The sequence below is a fragment of the Brachyhypopomus gauderio genome, chromosome 7, assembly GCF_052324685.1.
Source record: "Brachyhypopomus gauderio isolate BG-103 chromosome 7, BGAUD_0.2, whole genome shotgun sequence".
Taxonomy (NCBI): Eukaryota; Metazoa; Chordata; class Actinopteri; order Gymnotiformes; family Hypopomidae; genus Brachyhypopomus; species Brachyhypopomus gauderio.
Window position 1 is genome coordinate 17,085,375 of NC_135217.1, and position 19,510 is coordinate 17,104,884.

The following is a 19,510-nucleotide window of genomic DNA, read 5'->3' on the forward strand; positions in this document are numbered from 1 at the left end:
TCTCTCCTGTAGTCTCTCCTGTAGTCTCTCCTGTAGTCTCTCGTCTCGTCAGTAGGTAAGGGAGGCGACTACAGGGATGGAGTCTTTATTCTCTGTAAAACAAAAAACAAAGCACAGCGGTGAGGTGACTAGAACAACCAGAGACAAAGCAGTGCCCGCAGTACAGCTGGGGCGCTACACAGTAGCACGGTGTGTGACTCGAAGTGTGTGCCTAACGCAGAGCTGTGGAATAACACAGCACTGGATCTGTGTTCCTGTGGGCTTCAAAACACGGAGGAAACAAAGGAAGCAAAACAAGGCACAGGTGCACAAGGTTAGCAATCAGGTGCGAAGTGTGTGTGTGTGTGTGTGTGTGTGTGTGTGTGTGTGTGGCAGTAGGCATGTTTCAGGCAGGGTAACTCGGACACGTATGGTCCGAGTTAAAATCCAAGTGTTTAAATGTTTTCTTCTCCAAAAGCTGTTTTTTGCTTTTTTTGCATGTTACATGTTGCATGCAATTGTTTGCAATTCTTACAGGTTTGTTAATTGGTTTCCTGTGTATGTCCTGTACAAACTGATACACAGGTACACATGGTACCTAAACATGATTTCCTCTTTCCATTGTCACAACATAAAGGAAACAAAAACACCAAGGACATCAAGACTAAAGGCTTGATTCTCACGTGTACCATCATTCTAATGAACGTAGACGTTGCTCTGTGTATGAGCATCTGCCAAATAGGAAACTGCCTGCGATATGTCTTCATAACACTTTTAGTTCAAGGAGAATATTTTTATATATTTTGAAACTGTGGGTGTCTAGTAAGAATTTAGAATTAGAATTCCAAGAACAGATGAGCAATCTATTCACATTACACATCACAGCTTTGTTACTTTACATTTTACGACTTGACATTTTACACTTTTACAGCTTTACATTTCTGAGCATTCATTTGGGGAGAATGGGGTAGAACTGCTTAGGGCCTTTTTGTCGGAGGCTGTAAGACTGCTAAAAATATTTAGCATGTTGACGGCTTTTCTTGTACCTGTCAATGCACCAGAAGCCCTCAGAAGTGTGTCTGCAGTTTGCCAGCTCACCTGTAGTAGCTCCAGGGCTTCTCACGACCTTCACGATGTCTCATCAAAGTCTCCTAATGTTTTTTTTTTTCTTTTTTCTTATTTGTTTCCTGCTTACAGCACCTGTTTGGGTAATGTTCAAGTAATGCCTCACCTTCATTACTCGAACATTGTGTCATCACTCACCTGTACCCTTTGACCTTTATAGAACCTGCCTTAAGTCATCAGTACGGCACCCTTTTCACAAAGTAAAAAAAAATACTCATTTCAAACTATTTTTGTTATTTGTTAGCTTTTCAAAAGAAAGATTAAAGTACCTTTTTCCCCTGCACAGCAGCAGTTGTAACTCTCCAAATAAACCACGCCATACTGTTTATCTCTTGCAAATAGTTTGACAAAACAGAACGCCTGTAGATACTTTGAAGCTCTGTTGTCACAGCTCATTGGCATGTACTTTGTAGTCACTGGCTGTTGCCTTATTCAAGCTGAGCCTTAGTTCACCACGTGGTGCTAATTGGCCAATTATATCCATTGTTCACATTCAGAATTCCACTAAAAAACAAACCCCATGCAAATAAGGAGAATGTTTAAACCAGGCAACAGACCCTTACAGACTCAGAACACATCTCCCAGATTCACAGCACATGTTTCAGTTAGTAATGAGAGTAATGAGGCAGGAAGGGAGAGAGAGAGAGGACATTTTCTTCTGTAGAGAATCACGTCCCAGTCCAGCAAATGGCAGGTGTCTCTGGGTGCCTGTACCAAATAGTGCTGTCACCCCTGCTAGATGTACCTGGATCAGGGCAATGAAGCGTTCTGTTAAGCTCTATGAACATGAACATACACATACAGACATGCAACGCTGTGCTGATGAAGATGGATTTTAATTGTTCACTTGAATTTCAGTAAATATCAACATGATGTAATATTTAAAGAAGATTATGGCTCATTTTTCTGAGACACCTGCATCCTAATGACTTCTTATGTGTGACAATCACATATATTTAGCAGTAAACCAACACCAAATTCTCTTGAAATATGTATTACTACAGAAAAGTGATGATATATAACTTGTTCCTCAAAGGTTGTAAAAGGTAAGAGGGTATGGTCATATCTAGGCCATTAAAGAAATGGCTCTCATCTAGACCATTAAAATGCAGTACCTGTCTCTTCTAAAACATCAGTCCTAATCTCTTATAAAACACAATGCTAACCCTAATGTTATTGATATTCAGTATGTAAAATGGTTTTCCAACACTAATTAAATCATAATTTTCTGGCTGGCTTCATGCAGCAGGCTGTGATAATGGAAATCTAAAAGATGTACATGAATGAAAAAGAATCCATCCTACAACAAAACAAAATTTAGTGATGGCAGGGAAAATCAGATCCAGAACAGATGGGGAGTGTGTCTTAGACTGAAAAGAGCTCCGGGTGAATATTTAAGCCAGACACATCCAGCTCTTGTCCTGGAGATCTGCTGCTATTTAAAAAATGTGGCAAATCCGCTGTTTCATGAACAACTGTTGTTGAGGACATTGCTTGGTTAGGTATTTGTTGCAAAAATAGTAGAAATTAAAAATACTGTAACATTGTCCTGGCCCAGAAGGTTAAGTCACATAGCAGTGTTAATAACATTTACAATATCAATTGACCATGCACAGTAATAATGTCTTTTTTTTTTTGGTTGACCGGAAAAGAGCCATTTAAGGACATGCAGGATTTTAAATACATAAAATATGAACTATTATCAGTCCTTTCAGCTATCTGGTCTGTGCATTAATGATGTTATGTCATACCTGTTATTCGGAGTCCCAGCTCTTGGTTTTAAAATTGCTTGTACATTTTTTGTGCAGAGAAATTTTAAGAAAATCAAAGGCAACAACATTTTTCCAGGAGTTCACTTTTTGCATTTTAGTGGTTTTAAAAGATAGGTATACATTTTTCAAGAAAATGCAATTAAGTTGTATGTGAACCAACCATGTACAACTGGAATTTTATGAAGAAAGCTGTTTGCATATTTATGCATAATTCACAGAAAATAATACTGATTAGAGCATGTTTTTCAGACTTCACTTCTAGGTTAACAAACTGTCAAAAGCCTCTCCACTCTCCATCCCAGTCTTCTTAACAGACGTCATGTGATATATGGCATGTGAAATAGCTCTCTTCTAAGTCCTCTTCACTCAATACTTTCAACTCTTCAGTCTTCAACATATTGACTTCATCTCTAAAGCTGCGTTCTCCAGGCTCTGAGTCTTGATTATCACTGGTCAGTTCTGCTTTTCATCAGAGATTGGCAGTCTGAACATCATGAAATATCACATCATCATTGCTCATTTCTCTGGTTGGTTTACAACATCCAGCCATGTACGCACATCCATCTCTGCCTTCTGCACTTCAGTTGACAGTCCATATGTTTCTCACTGTTTCTTCATTCCTTGTAAGGCAAAAGCCATTGTTTCAGCATCAAGCTAGAGGGAGACGCTATCTCAGAATTACACGTCAAGTTTGTGGGTTGTCCTCATCTCTACCTGTGTTAGTCGTGGGGTTATGTAAATCAAATCAGATGTGTAACAGAATGCAGAGTACTCAACACTGCACAAGCACACCCTGTTGTCTCCCTTTACAATTTTCAAAATGGCACCCAGCTGCTGCAGCTTCACTGCTTTTGTAAAACATGTCCTCATTGGCTTGGACACAATCTGTCTTGATGTCATACTCTGCCTGGGACCGAGTACATTGTTAGTATGAAGGGAGACATAATACTGAAGCAAATCAGAAGAGGCTCTGGGGACACAGAGGGTTTTTACAGTGTGCTTTCTGCCAATGTTGCACACAATAGTAGGCTTCCTCAAGGGGAGAAGAACTTATGAGACAACCAGCTGATAAGAACATATTTCACAATTGCCTCATGCCTTTCATAACCTAAGCCCTGCCTTGACAGAATGTCTGGTCAGTCACGATTGTAGCTGATTAATTTTCTTGTAGCCTGAGAGAGGAAGAGAGAGAGAGAGAGAGAGAGAGAGAGAGAGAGAGAGAGAGAGAGAGAGAGAGAGAGATAGAGAGACGTTGAAGCATCTGTGGCTGTTCCTACCTTGAAGACTGTTACCGTCTTACCTTGAAGACACTTACGAGTGCTTCCTTCATGATTCTGAGTCTAAATAGTACTCATTCAGATTAATGTCTAGATTGTTAACTGGAAACTGACTCATAGAAGCTGTTGTGGTCTCTGTAGCCAAGAGTGCATTTGCTTTAAATTAAGCATGCAGTGTTAATTAATTTGCTCTTAACTTTACAATTCTTTTTAATGACTCTTGGGAACTACCAAAAGTTTGACTCTGGATAATCAGTGATGAAGTGTAATTTTATGAAGCCAGCCTCACATGATCATAATATAGGATATTTTAGAAACCATCATTAACAGTGTTCTAATCAACATTTTCAACTCCAGAGCGCATTTTGAGATCTTGATTTCTTGATTATCTTTGTTGAGCTGCAAGCTGTTTGGTGGTGGAAAACAGCTTTTATTTCCCTGTGAATATGGATTCATTCCCAGGACACACACCTTTATTCTCTAGAAACTCATTATGCAGTCCTTGCCTGTACTTCATTCTTTGGTCACTGGCAAAACCTGCTAGCAGAGCTATAAATCACAGCTCGTGCCTCAGTTATTTGATTGGATTTATTGAAGCCAGATCAGCACTAGAGTTCACAGTTTGCATTATGCCCTGTGTTGGCAGGTTCAAAGAGAGCCCACAATCTGCCTCTCTGTCTTTCTTGTTTCGCCTGATTCAACTCGCTCACTACGGCCAGATGTCACAGTCACATCTTTTGGTCTGTCCACAGAACTGCAGTGTTGAAACCCTCTTTAATTACAAGAACTGTCCAACCGAGCAGGGCTAGGCACGGAACCAGGAGGGCTCTGAGAGCCAACATCAGCTGCATCCTAGCACACCACCGGCTCTCTGCAGAGCCACAACTGCCAGGAAACATGGTGTGAGATCTGTTTCGGGTTTATGTCAGAGTAAGGTAATTCATCTCCACGCTGGGCGTAGGGGCTGGATTGTTGGGTTGTGTATGTTCTGCCTTAACAAAGTGGTGGTTTATTTTTCATTTTTTATTAACTACGCTCGCACTATTGCGGTAATACAGTAATGCAGTTTAACTAGGCCATGGTTCCATTGAACCCTATGTTTGTTAGTACACTTACTGAAATCCAGTGCTTCTTTGAATGGAAAGTATGTGATGGTGTGGTGCTCAAAAAGGCCAAGTTTGTAGAGCTGATAGAGAAGCTCACACTCCACAGGGCTGCACATGACATGAAGCAGGAAATCTTTGGAAATCTCCTTCATAATCACCAATTTAAAGTCTCTCATAACTTTGTATGTCCATAATTATAGTTCTAATCCAGGGCATGAGATAGGCACATAAATTTCAGTCCATTTCTCATTTTTCACCAGAAAGCTATCAAGCAGATTTCTGCTGTGTTTCATCTCACTGTCCTCTCTGTGACAGCTACAAGAACCACTTCCCAAGCAGGACATTTAAAATGAACATGTCCCATCGACCACAAGGACTTTATAAAGCAGTGTCAAGTGTCACACAGCAGGGTCTACCTCACACAGCAGGGTCTACCTCATACAGCAGGGTCTACCTCACACAGCAGGGTCTGCCTCACACAGCAGGGTCTACCTCACACAACATGTACTGCATCACACAACAGGTACTGCCTCACACAGCAGGGTCTACCTCACACAGCAGGGTCTACTTCACACAGCAGGGTCTGCCTCACACAACAGGTACTGCCTCACACAGCAGGGTCTACCTCACACAGCAGGGTCAGCCTCACACAACAGGTACTGCCTCACACAGCAGGGTCTACCTCACACAACATGTACTGCCTCACACAACAGGTACTGCCTCACACAGCAGGGTCTACCTCACACAGCAGGGTCAGCCTCACACAACAGGTACTGCCTCACACAGCAGGGTCTACTTCACACAGCAGGGTCTGCCTCACACAACAGGTACTGCCTCACACAGCAGGGTCTACCTCACTCAAGCCAAAGGTGGAGCTTCTTGGGGGAACTCACCTGCGTGAGACTACACATGAGCCTCAGTAATGAACTCTGGCCCACATGTGCCATGTGTTCTGTCCAGGCAGCTGGCGGTTTGTTCTGAGCACTAGCACGCTGATCCAGGCCGAGACAGGAAGGTGGTGACGGGTGTCAATAAAGCCCCACAGCCCTCACAGTGCATCCAGGATCACGAAGAGCAGAGGTGGCAGGTGCTCATGAAGGAATGTCACAGCAGACACGACAGTACAGGCTCTGTGTGTGTGTGTGTGTGTGTGTGTGTGTGTGTGTGTGTGTGTGTGTGTGTGTGTGTGTGTGTGTGTGTGTGTGTGTGTGTCTGCAGAATGCATGTTGCACCAAACAAGGTTTGTCCATTCCATGATAATTAAGAGACAACGGATACACTGCTCCACAAATCTGCAGTGTAACATTTTTGCTAGTTGAATTTATGATGGTCATGTCTAATATGGTGAAATGATCAATTATAACAGCATTAAAACAGCAGTGTTTAAATCAATAGAGCACGGGGGCATGTGTGGCCTAAATCATGCTATTAATCCAATCTGCTGTAACCTTGGTGTTTGGACGTAGCAGCTGTACCTGCAGAGATGGGCCATAGGTGCTCTGCTCCACCTCCCACCCCACATGAATTCTGCTGCTGGCTGCTGGAGTGGGTGGTGTTTGGGGATCTGTCCCTGTGCCCATGTAGACGGCTCATGTGTGAGAGGCGTAGCTGGCGTGCACCACAGGATCCCACAACATTATATTTGTCCTAAATATTTCTACATTTCTAGTGTTCACTCCCTCCCACTGACTGCTGACCTGTGATTATACAGCATTAAGTGCAGTTCTACTTAGCTTTTGATGTCTCATGCTCATTCAGAGGTCATGGGGAGATTTGTGAAACTGTGGACTCCTGCTAAAACTGCCAGCACATTTTTTGCAGTGGGTATACCTCTGGAGTATCTGGGTGGTGAACCATAAGTGCATAAAGAGTTTGTTTGAAGTGTTTCTGTGATTGATTGTATCCTTGTGCCCCCCCCCCCCACCCCACCCCAGCACACCTGTGTTTCTGCTTTTGCATATTTTAAGACAGTGTGTTGCATTGTGAAGAAAACTGCTGTGCAATGCTGATTTGCTATGCTGTTTCAATCCATCTCTTGAGATAAGACAACCTCTGAAATGACAAGAAAATAAAAAATGTATGAGCATGAAAGATGTTTGTCAGGTTAGGCAATGCAATCTATTGTACATAAAAGTGAAGTTGTGTATGACTGTTTATTAAATCACTAGAAATTATAGTAGCTGCTTTCCAGGATCACTGCTGAAGTTCCAGTGGACTTTGTCTGAATATATTTTTTCATTAATATGATTCATAATGTTCTGAGATAAAAGTCAGGTCCTACTCACAGCTGTGGTGTTATTTACTTACATTGCCCAGAGGTATAACTGTCAGTGCTGATTAAAATGATTACAAGTCTCTGTCCTTTGTATGTGTGTGTGTGTGTGTGTGTGTGTGTGTGTGTGTGTGTGTGTGTGTGTGTGTGTGTGTGTGTGTGTGTGTGTGTGTTTTAGTACAGATGGCTCTACTGCATAATGAGGTCTTCATCCTGATGGTTCTTGTGATAGCTACAACTTGTCTTAGCTACAACTTTCTCCCTGAGCATGTGTGTGTGTGTGTGTGTGTGTGTGTGTGTGTGTGAGAGAGAGAGAGAGAGAGTTTATGAGCAGTATGTACAATTACTGCACCTGCTCAATAAACCAGATATAAATTAAGGATTTTATGACTGCAATCAAGTTTCCCAGGTTCAATGAGAGGCTGCATGCGATGACCATTTCATCATTTATCCATCTGTTCATGTGTGAAGGTCTGGATCCCAGATAGAGAAGTGACTGCAGTCATGTTCACAGGACCCAAATACATGGCCAGGTGTTGCTCCAGCGTCAGCCTGGTGTTAGCGTGAGTGGGGCTGCTGGGCCTGTGGTGAGCTCATCCCCTTAGCCCACCCCTACCTGAGCTCCTCCCCTTAGCCCACCCCTACCTGAGCTCCTCCCCTTAGCCCACCCCTACCTGAGCTCCTCTCCTTAGCCCATCCCTACCTGAGCTCCTCTCCTTAGCCCACCCCTACCTGAGCTCCTCCCCTTAGCCCACCCCTACCTGAGCTCCTCCCCTTAGCCCACCTCTACCTAAGCTCCTCTCCTTAACCCACCCCTACCTGAGCTCCTCCCCTTAGCCCACCCCTACCTGAGCTCCTCCCCTTAGCCCACCTCTACCTGAGCTCCTCCCCTTAGCCCACCCCTACCTGAGCTCCTCCCCTTAGCCCACCCCTACCTGAGCTCCTCTCCTTAGCCCACCCCTACCTGAGCTACTCCCCTTAGCCCACCCCTACCTGAGCTCCTCCCCTTAGCCCACCCCTACCTGAGCTCCTCCCCTTAGCCCACCCCTACCTGAGCTCCTCTCCTTAGCCCATCCCTACCTGAGCTCCTCTCCTTAGCCCACCCCTACCTGAGCTCCTCCCCTTAGCCCACCCCTACCTGAGCTCCTCCCCTTAGCCCACCCCTACCTGAGCTCCTCCCCTTAGCCCACCTCTACCTAAGCTCCTCTCCTTAACCCACCCCTACCTGAGCTCCTCCCCTTAGCCCACCCCTACCTGAGCTCCTCCCCTTAGCCCACCTCTACCTGAGCTCCTCCCCTTAGCCCACCCCTACCTGAGCTCCTCTCCTTAGCCCACCCCTACCTGAGCTCCTCTCCTTAGCCCACCCCTACCTGAGCTCCTCCCCTTAGCCCACTCCTACCTGAGCTCCTCCCCTTAGCCCACCCCTACCTGAGCTCCTCCCCTTAGCCCACCCCTACCTGAGCTCCTCTCCTTAGCCCACTCCTACCTGAGCTCCTCCCCTTAGCCCACCCCTACCTGAGCTCCTCTCCTTAGCCCACCCCTACCTGAGCTCCTCCCTTTGGTTTTTGAACTTGACTTGCTTTCCTGTAATTACCCTGGTCCAGCCGCATGCTATTGTAAGCTTCGTCTTTGTCACACGAGAGCAGCAGGTAGTGTGAAGTGTCCCGTTCTGTCTGCACGGTCTAGCACTCAGTTGGCTGCTGCACGGTGTGACAAACACACGGAAAACAAACACTCTTGCCACCCAGTGAGAGCACAGACACACATCCTCTCATAACGTCCCAGACATGGATGGCAAAGGCACTGCTGCCAACCAAATTCACGCCGCAGCCAGAAACACGCAGACTTACAGAGACAGTGCGGGGATGCCGGAGTTACTCTTCTTACTATTGCTTTACTTAACGTATGTATAGAACTACAGTGTACTGGACACCATCTTGTCAGCTTGCCTGTGTTTATTGGTTTGTTCTGATTCGTCTCAGAGTCACGACTATTCCATTTGGACAGCTCGTTGTTTTAAAACAAATTAAAAAAATTTTTTTATTGATGCCTTGCGTGGTGGTCAGGCCCCTCCCTCTCCCGCGCTGCCTTCATCACATCGCCATAACGATCCTGGCTGCCACTCAAAAATGAAAACATTGTCAGTGCTGACGTGCACTGGCCCTTTTGTTTGAAAAAGGTAGAAGATTTTAGCTCGCCTTTCCACGAGCCTTTACCCTTAACTGGAGGTGACAGGTCAGGTCATGCCACAGGCAGCAGACTGCCTCATGCCTCTGGGGCGGCGTGACTCAGAGGTGCCCAATCCCAGCACCCTTACTGTCTCCTTACACACTTCAGCGTGCGTCAGTCTTAAGGGCGGAAAGGGCCAAACAAAGACCTCAAGTCGCCAGACAACAGTTCCAGGCATCAGGCAGGCAACTTTGTCAAGTCCAAAAGAGAATCTCTGAGCGGTTAATTCACTGCTGCTTAAGACACTACCAGAAGAGGCCCGGAATAAAAAAAAAAAAAAGATGCTGCCACTCTAGACTATGTTCCCGCTGTCTTTAAATAGTATTTGTCATGGTGCACTCAGCAACGAGAAAAAGGGACACACCCACTCTCCCTCTCCATCCCTCTCTCTCTCTCTCTCTCTCTCTCTCTCTCTCTCACACACACACACAGACAAACCGCTCTTGCACTGTTCACCAATCACCTGATTATTAATCCTGTACACCTGTTCCCATACACGAGGGCCACTGCGGCTTCTCCACCTCGAGACTTGTTACTTCTTCGGCGCCGTGAGGAAGACTGCTGTGTTTTCTCCTCCTTCTTGCTCGCTGCTGTGCTAAGTTCTTGATGTGGAGAATAAAGACTCTTCACACGCCTCTCACTCCATCCTTACAGCTCGGGAAACACGAGTTCAGCTTTGGAGGAAACCTTCCCAGTGGAACAATGAGAATGTTATGTAATATGTATGATTTTTTGTGGAACACGTCTGAGTTTAAAGCATGAAACAACAATTCAGAACCTCTTCACGGCATTTTAATAGATCCAGTGATTCACAGTCAAGGTCAAGTGTATCTGCCTGTCCTCATTCCTGTATCATCGTCACACAACGTGTCGGTGGGTTTCATGCCTCATGCCGGGGCCAATCGGCCAATCTGGATTTTGCTTTTATGTCTGATTTGTGAGCTCCTGTGCTTTGTGAGTGGATATACATATTTTCACTGGTTAATCGGTGTTGGCAGTGATCGCAGTGAAGGTCCTGTGTGCATTCTCAGAGAGACAGATGAACAGAGAAGCAGAGAGAAGAAGATGGAGAGAGAGCCATGCTGCTGACACCAGAGCCGAGTCTGTGATTTCGTCTGACCCTTGGCCTGCCTCTACTTCAGCTGTTCCTCTCCAACTCCACAGCAGTCAAGCTCGGCCACAGCTGCCCCTGCCAGCCAGACCTGCTCTGTGCCCATGTGGCCGGGCCTGCGGTTTTGGTGCAAAAGCTTACTGAAGCTTGTATTTACAAAGGACCATTTGGTCATCAAAGCAAGAACTGGAACAATGAAACAGACATCCAGGGGGCCTGCCAGAAGGCTGAAGTGCGTTCCAAAGGTGGCGAAATGGGGTTTTTATTCACACATCATTCAGCCCCCCTTCTGTGTGTGTGTGTGTGTGTGTGTGTGTGTGTGTGTGTGTGTGTGTGTGTCTGTGTGTTTGTGTGTTTGTGTGTGTGTGTGTCTGTGTGCATGTGCGTGTGTATGTGTGTTTGTGATCTGGTTGAAATTAATTGATTTATTGCTGTAGCCATTTCTATCAGGTGCCGAGTGGGAGCAGAATACAGAACCGATTCAAGCATCTTTTTGTCTGTGGGGATTTTGTGGTGGTTCATCAAGTGGATATAAAGGCTTCAGTGTCAGGGAATTGCCAAAAGGAGCAAAAAGTTACCAGCTGGCCTTTTCAAAGTTTTACAGCTGCACATAAAACACTATCAGGAACTTGCAGCCTGCCGGTGTGACTTTTCTCACCGTCTCTTTTATGACCTTAATCTGTCTCACCCCCTCCCTCCACCGGTGGTGATGAAGGTGGTGATGAAGATGAGCAGGATTAACATGCAGGATAAACTGGAGCATCAGATGCTCTTCCTGGTGGTCAACGTGGTCACCTGCTCTGCTGGCCACTTTCGGGGTGACCAGCTCCGCGCCAGCCAATAGCAGCACTGTGATCAACCCCGTCATCACCGCCAGCCAATAGCAGCACTGTCATCAACCCCGTCATCACTGCCAGCCAATAGCAGCACTGCCATCAACCTCGTCATCACCGCCAGCCAATAGCAGCACTGTCATCAACCTCGTCATCACCGCCAGCCAATAGCAGCACTGTCATGAACCCTATCGTCACCACCAGCCAATAGCAGCACTGTCATCAACCCCGTCATCACCGCCAGCCAATAGCAGCACTGTCATCAACCCTATCGTCACCGCCAGCCAATAGCAGCACTGTCATCAACCTCGTCATCACCGCCAGCCAATAGCAGCACTGTCATCAACCCTATCATCACCGCCAGCCAATAGCAGCACTGTCATCAACGCCGTCATCACCGCCAGCCAATAGCAGCACTGTCATCAACGCCGTCATCACCGCCAGCCAATAGCAGCACTGTCATCAACCCTGTCATCACCGCCAGCCAATACCAGTCTTCAGTGGTAATACTTCATGCTTCTAAGACTGTGAAAACAACATTTGAGAGACATAAATAACACTTAATCTCACTTAAAAACCATGCTTGATAGAAAATCAAGTAGACAGTAGACAGTAGACTGTGAGTAGACAGTACTGTAAGGAACACCTATTTTAGTTTTGTTTTGTTTCATTTAGCGTTTACTGCTCAGTGTTGTCAAGGACTAATAGGCCAGAATAATGGCTGCATCTGTGAGTGGATTCATCATAGAAACATCCAGGCAACAAAAATGTAGTAATTAACTTGGGTAGTGAGCACTGGATTGATACGTCTACACAGTCAAAGACAGAAATATTAGTGTGACAGGTGACTTTCATTTATTTTTGCACAACGGGATGTTCTTTTCTTGAGGGGAAACCAAAGAAAGAAAAACCTTCATAGCGGCTGTTCCAACCGTTTGGAATCACGATGGGTCCTTCTAACATTTCCCACTAGAAATATTCTTCAGTGTGCAAAGCAGCTCGAAGGATTAACGTGCTCTGAAGAGGAAAGAGATGCTTACCACTACATAATAATTCCCTATACTGTCTAGTGTCTCTCCAGATAGAACTGGTGTATTACAGCCCAGATCATATTTAAAAATGTAAATGCAATATAGGTGTCTGTAAATATGGTTTATTAATACTTGCAGTCTAGAAATAGTTCTGTCTAGCAGTTTTAAGAGAGCTCGTACCTCCAAAACCTTCCTGCTGTGATGCAGGGTTCTGGGAGAAGGACGAGGCATGAGTCCAGGCTTCCTTACGCACACACACACTTTTATTTACATAAAGGCACAGACAGCGCACGTTAAACATCAACAAGTAGTCACACAAACGACTCAAACAAAGATGAACATGGGACACTGCGCAAACGCACACAGACCACATAAGCCCCGAGTGATCACGAGACGAGCCACAGGTGAGACCGATGAACACTCAGACACAACCACACCCACGAAGATCCATAGACGCAGACGTCTAGACGTAGACAATATAAACACACGCCCAAAGGGGAGGGGTCAGGGGCTGTAGCGTGACACCTGCAAAATTCCTTTCCAAAAGTATTTTAGAAAACTTAGTTTTTCTTAAATCATGAATGATTAATATGTGTTTCTTTTAGTGCTGTCAATTCCAGGTGCCGCGATTAAAAGTCTTCACCAGGATTTTGCTCAGGCTTCCTGGATTGTGTTGATTCCACTAATTTTACCTGGATTGCTAATTAGAAAATCTAGCAAGCTTGAGCAAAATCCTGGTGAGGACTTTTAATCGCGGCACCTGGAATTGACAGCACTAGTTTCTTTTAACTTTTATGTTTTAATTCAGTTATTTTAAGTGGTTATTTTATTCTGATATTACTTCAACTGCTCTGTGGTACCTTGAAGCAATTCTCATTTTGTCTTAGATGTATGTTTTTCTCATTCAAACTGTCTGTTAACACTTATATGTTTAATGATCTTTTTGAAAATGTTTTGTGCTTTTTTTTTCTTTTGCATTCTGTTAACATGTTGATATTTACGCTAATTTATGCTAATTTTAAGCATGGAATAACACAAAATTGAGTTAAGCCAGAGCCTATATTTATTCTGTACATTCTTCATAGTCTCCTGTGAGTGCCTGTGCACGGTCTTGTATGTCCCAAAGCAGTGATGAAGACAATCGAGGACAGTTTGGCCAAACTCATCAAAGAAGACACAGTTCCCCTGTATGTCATTTTCAGTCTTCAATTCCTCCCAGCCCGTAACCATGGAAACTGTGAGTTGAGGCGAGTTGAAGACTTAAAGTGCTGTACAGATTCAAGTATCCACCTGGCCTGTATCTGGGACCCTGGCAAAGACAGAGAAACAACCGCAGAGGGGACGAGGAAGGAGGCGATTGGGGGAAAGTGGGATTAATGTGTTGTTTCTGCTTTGGGGGCAAGCTGGAACGTTCCTGAGATGGTGAGTTAGAAGGAGGGGGTGAAATATCAAGGTGTGGGTTAATTTCATTCCCCAACACTCTTCTCATGCCCCTGAGTGCGAGCACATGATCAAACTCCCATTGTTAGCACGCTGTGTTGTATCAGCCATCATGTGCACCTGAGCCAAACCCTGAGGCAACACTCTTCTCCGGGAGCTTTGAAAGGTGGTGGCTACACTCTCATCAACCAAAATATTGTGAATTGACATGGTGATGCAGGCCATAGTAATGCAAAGTTGCAATATGACAAAAAAAAGACTTTCTCAAAAGATGCAGTATCACACAGGACCTCCCAAACCTACCCTGCTGTTCTTGACCACATGTGAAGCAGCAGGATTGGTGAAGAAAGGTGGCTCTATCTCATCTCTCTCTCTCTCTCTCTCTCTCTCTTTCTCCCTCTGTATCTCTGAACCAATCGTCGCAGTGCGACACATCCCTCCACTCATTCTAACACCACCCACGTCATGCACACCAACTACTCCATGGGTCAAATATTAGGAGATTCACCATGCCAACATCAGCCATCGTGTCTGTTGTCACTTAGTGGGTGAGCATGTTAAGTCGTATGCCATAAACCAAAGTGTTAAGCAGCTGGGTACCTGTTCCTTTAGCACCTTGTCCTGGTCTGTGGGAGCAGCAGGCGCCCCTCGGTGCACTGTAATGAGCCCTTGGCTCTGTGTACTTACCTCAGGCAGTGATCACTCGCCTGCCAGCCCTGCGAAACTCAGACAGCTCCACGCGCTGTGCTGGCGTCGACGCTGGGGGGAACCGTGAGGTGGCAGGTGGACTTCTGGACCTGCTTCCCTCCCTAAATCATTCTGCCCCTGGGCGTTTGGAGGATTATCTGTATATGCAATATGTACATAGATGTCTGAGATATGCACTCTTGAACCCAATCAGCTATTTTTCCTGCAACACAGATGTCCTGACATTTGTTTCTCTGTATGAGGAATGCCTCAGGGACTTGGTTCGGCTTGGCACGTATTTTTTAATTAGATTACTAGACTTTTCAGATGTGAAATGGTGTAAGTGAATGAAGAAGACGGTGAAGCCAACAGACCCTGATCAGCAGAGGTTTGCATCATCATAGCAAATTCATTTTTCCTCTTTGGCCTTCAGTTTTATAGAGCAGACCTGTGCGCATAGGATTCCTGTGGTAGTACACACACATGCAAGGGTAAACAGCTTTTAACAGCTTTTTTTTATTAAGATTTCTCTCTCAGAGAGCTGACAACACTTCTGTTACTGCAGTGCAGGAGTGAACATTTCTGTTATTTCTGTGGGACACAGTGTAGACAAATGCTGAGCCCAGAGTGCCTGTACATGAACAGAGAGAGAGGACAGACAAATGTAGATGTAGATCTTTTAAAGGACTTGAGAAGTGAGCCTTGAATATGTTGTTCATGGTCAGAAACCAGCAACAGCTGTTCACCAGAAAATACTTCCAATAAGTGTTCACAGTCACAACATACTGATCCGGGAAAGAGTGTTTATATAATACTACAGATATGTGTCATGCTGTCCACCCCTCGGGCTCATCTGTGTTTATGTGTTTGTGTTTGTGCGTATGTGTGTTTGCGTTATTCATTCCACCTGTCCCTCGTCTTGTTAGTGTTATGTGCTATGTGTGTCTTGTGTCTTTGAATGTGTGTGTCGCGAGTGTTGTTGGGCTTTCAAGTCCCACACTGAGTGTTTCGCTTTGTCTTCTCTGTTAAAATAAAAGTTGATAAAAGCAAAACCAAATGCCTCTGCATCCTGCCTTTACGCTGCTGACAACATGATGGAGCTGGGGACGTTGAGAAGCGTTCAGAGGAGGGAGTCAGGGGAGTCGCACGTGGGTTCAGAGGAGGGAGTCAAGGGGAGTCGTGTGTGGGTTCAGAGGAGGGAGTCAGGGGAGTCACACGTGGGTTCAGAGGAGGGAGTCAGGGGAGTCACACGTGGGTTCAGAGGAGAGATCAGGGGAGTCACACGTGGGTTCGGAGGAGGGAGTCAGGGGAGTCGCACGTGGGTTCAGAGGAGGGAGTCAGGGGAGTCGCACCTGGGTTCAGAGGAGGGAGTCAGGGGAGTCACATGTGGGTTCAGAGGAGGGAGTCAAGGGGAGTCGTGTGTGGGTTCAGAGGAGGGTGTCAGGAGAGTCGTGTGTGGGTTCAGAGGAGGGAGTCAGGGGAGTCACATGTGGGTTCGAAGGAGGGTGTCAGGAGTCACACGTGGGTTCAGAAGAGGGAGTCAAGGGGAGTCGTGTGTGGGTTCAGAGGAGGGTGTCAGGGGAGTCACACGTGGGTTCAGAGGAGGGAGTCAAGGGGAGTCGTGTGTGGGTTCGGAGGAGGGAGTCAAGGGTGTCACACGTGGGTTCAGAGGAGGAAACCAGGCCCGTCACGCATGGTTGCGTATCACACTGAAAGGCCATTTACAGTCTGACCAAAGCGCGGTGTCCTGGGACACAAGTGTCACTGAAGCCTAACCGTCATTATCCACAAGTCTCCGGGGCATGCCGCCACATCTCACATCTGTGTTGTCTTTCCCGTTACACTCCTCTCCCGTCACATTGTGTGTTTTCTGTCTCTAAGTCTATCATAGGTACAATAAAAGTGCATCTGCCAATTAAATCAACACAAGTTAACATATAGAAATGGCATAACGTGGTAAATCAACACAAGTTAACATATAGAAATGGCATAACATGGCATATATATGTGCTTCAAACTATGACATCTCCTGAGAAAATGTAGTTGACTATAAGTATACATGACATGGGAGTATACTAAGTTCACTACGTTTTCACAAGGGATGTAAAGTCTTTTTTATTACTATTATTTTATTTTCTATTATTTTTTTTTTTTTATTATTATTATTCCCAAGCAGTTTTTATACATTATATGAGCATATATGTGCTGTATTTAAAAGAGAAATAAAAGTGACTCACTCATTTTAAGCTATTTAAAGAGTATTACTATGTTCCTATATGAATATGAATTAAATACTGTGACTAATAATAAGATAATACATTAATAGCTATTTGAAAATAGAAAACAGTGTGATAATATTTGTACATGTGCCATTTGTGTTACATCTGAACGTAAATTTCACAAATAATTTCCTGAATATGTATTAGTGTTCAAAAACTCAAGAAAATTTGGGCTACCTTCAAAGTTTAGACAATTTAAATTTTAAGTTTTTCAAAGAACAGACATTCAGTACAAAATGTATTCTGCTCCTGGTGCGTCCAACGACAGTTATTATCTATAATGACCTTTTATCTATAATGAAATCACGTCAGCTGAAAAACAAATCCTTGGCTACATAACAATGCACAGCTGTGATTTCCATGTACTTGAATCCAAACTTCTACATGACCAACACTACAGCCTCCAGGTTTTAAGGACAGTGGCCTCGATTTGGCCTGGAATTGAAAGTGATCAGCAATCAGCAGCATGACTTTTATGAGTTGTGTCTGCCTCTGCCATCATGGTACCAGCCATACAGCAGCAGGACACATACGCACTGCGCAGAGACCCGATACCTCCACTGCACACATAGAGGCCCAGCACAAGATCACAAACGTTTAGCATGGGAATTTATCCATATCCACCCAACCACGCTTACGAGGAGGTGGAGTGTGACCAACACTTCAATTATTCCCTCGTGCCCCCTGTTGGCTTCAGATCTATGGTTTGGTACTCTGAGGAAATCTACAACAATAAAAGACAAACAAACACAAGACAAAGACAGCCCAGTCCCTCCATGTCAGCTAAGATGGATGATTACTGCCTGTGATGTACAGACGGATTATTACCCAAGACTGGTTCCTTGAACTGAATTTCTGCCATGCATCTTAAGTACATGTGCTGTTTGGCCAGGAGTAAGATGGGCTGGCAAATGCAGACATGTCACTCCCTCAGTTTTTCTTTTTCTTCTTTGTGTGTGTGTGTGTGTGTGTTTACACTGCATATATAATGTACATACCTTGCCCAGAGGTATAGCAGTGCTGATTAAAATTATTACAGGTCTCTGTCCTTTGTATGTGCGTATGTGTGTGTGTGTGTGTGTGTGTGTGTGTGTGTGTGTGTGTGTGTGTGTGTGTGTGTGTGTTATAGTTCTCCAGATGTTTCTGAGCCCTGTTGACGTGCCCTGCTCCAGACAGAGGCTCCAACATCAAGACCCTCAAGCCAGTGTGACACACCAAATGCCACCACCCAACCTCCCTGCCAGACACCAGCGGGCCAGAGGGTGCGTCCCACCCTTAGGGTCCTTACCAGGGGCCCCACACCGGGGGGGCAGGGTGATGGGGGGGGGGGGGGTGAAGGCCAGTGAAGCCTGCTGCTGCTCTCATGGCTTATTACAACAGCTGAGCACACAGAGTGGGAGCGGGCTGCTACAGAGGGAGAGGAGGCAGGTGTCGGGCAGGACAGCGTGCACAGTGACTCAGCGGCCATGCTGATAATGGGGTGTCAGAAAGGACCGTGGGACAAGGGAGGAAAATAATGAGAGATGAGCAGGCTTCTCCTGCGGAGTCAGTAGACTGGTTGTGTGGACTGGTAGACTGGTTTTGCATCGGTTTTTGTGGCATTTACAGCAGATTTGAGTGGTGTAAGAAAGGTGGTTACATAAATTAAACTTGCACATTAAACTGCCAAATTACACTGCCAAAAAATCTTCAAATTGTTCAGGGGTCTTTTTGTAAGGAACCTTCAAAAAATGATGAATTATCATTATAGAGTATTAAGCATTTAAAAATGTTTACTTGTTTTAAACACAGTTAGTCTGTTGCCTCATGGGGCCTTTAGTGAAGAGCTAACTGATACTGTTGAATCTGCAACCAGACCAGACAGGAGGACAGGAATGTTTGAAAGCGCTGTAGGGGGATTAGACTGATATACAAAACCCGTGCACAAGAGAATCTGAGATTTAGGGCTAAAAATTTTATTTTTATTTTATTTTATTTTATTTTAAATTTTTTTTAAATATTTCTAAAAAATATTTTAGAAAATGTTTTTATTAAGTGCAGTGTTCTTGCTATGCAAAATGAGAACTGTTTGATTTGCATTTTGAACATTTAGTATAAGCCACACTTATTAGCCTGCATTAGAGTGCTCATGCTTGACTGTATCCTTTGTTAAAAGGATTTTCAAACCAAAACACATTATGTAAAAGAAACATATTTTCCTCATTATTTAAAAACAATCTATTTCTGATTCATAAAAACTTGTTATTTAGCGAGTCTAAGGCGGTGTTATATGGTTGTTGACAAAGCAGATTAACAATGTATGCAGCACCAGGCTGGATATTAAACACGTTAGTAATTAACGTCTTTTAAAAAACAGTATGAATGCTACC

At 44.8% G+C, this 19,510-nt stretch overlaps 1 long non-coding RNA gene across 1 annotated transcript in view; it reads left to right on the top strand.

The window, feature by feature from the left end:
* Positions 1-18,434, top strand: part of LOC143519082 (uncharacterized) — a 30,170-nt gene extending 11,736 nt beyond the window's left edge. Inside the window, exon 3 of the long non-coding RNA XR_013132351.1 lies at positions 18,271-18,434. This is a non-coding gene — a long non-coding RNA (uncharacterized LOC143519082). The remainder of the gene's footprint in view (positions 1-18,270) is intronic.
* The last annotated feature ends 1,076 nt before the right edge of the window (positions 18,435-19,510 follow it).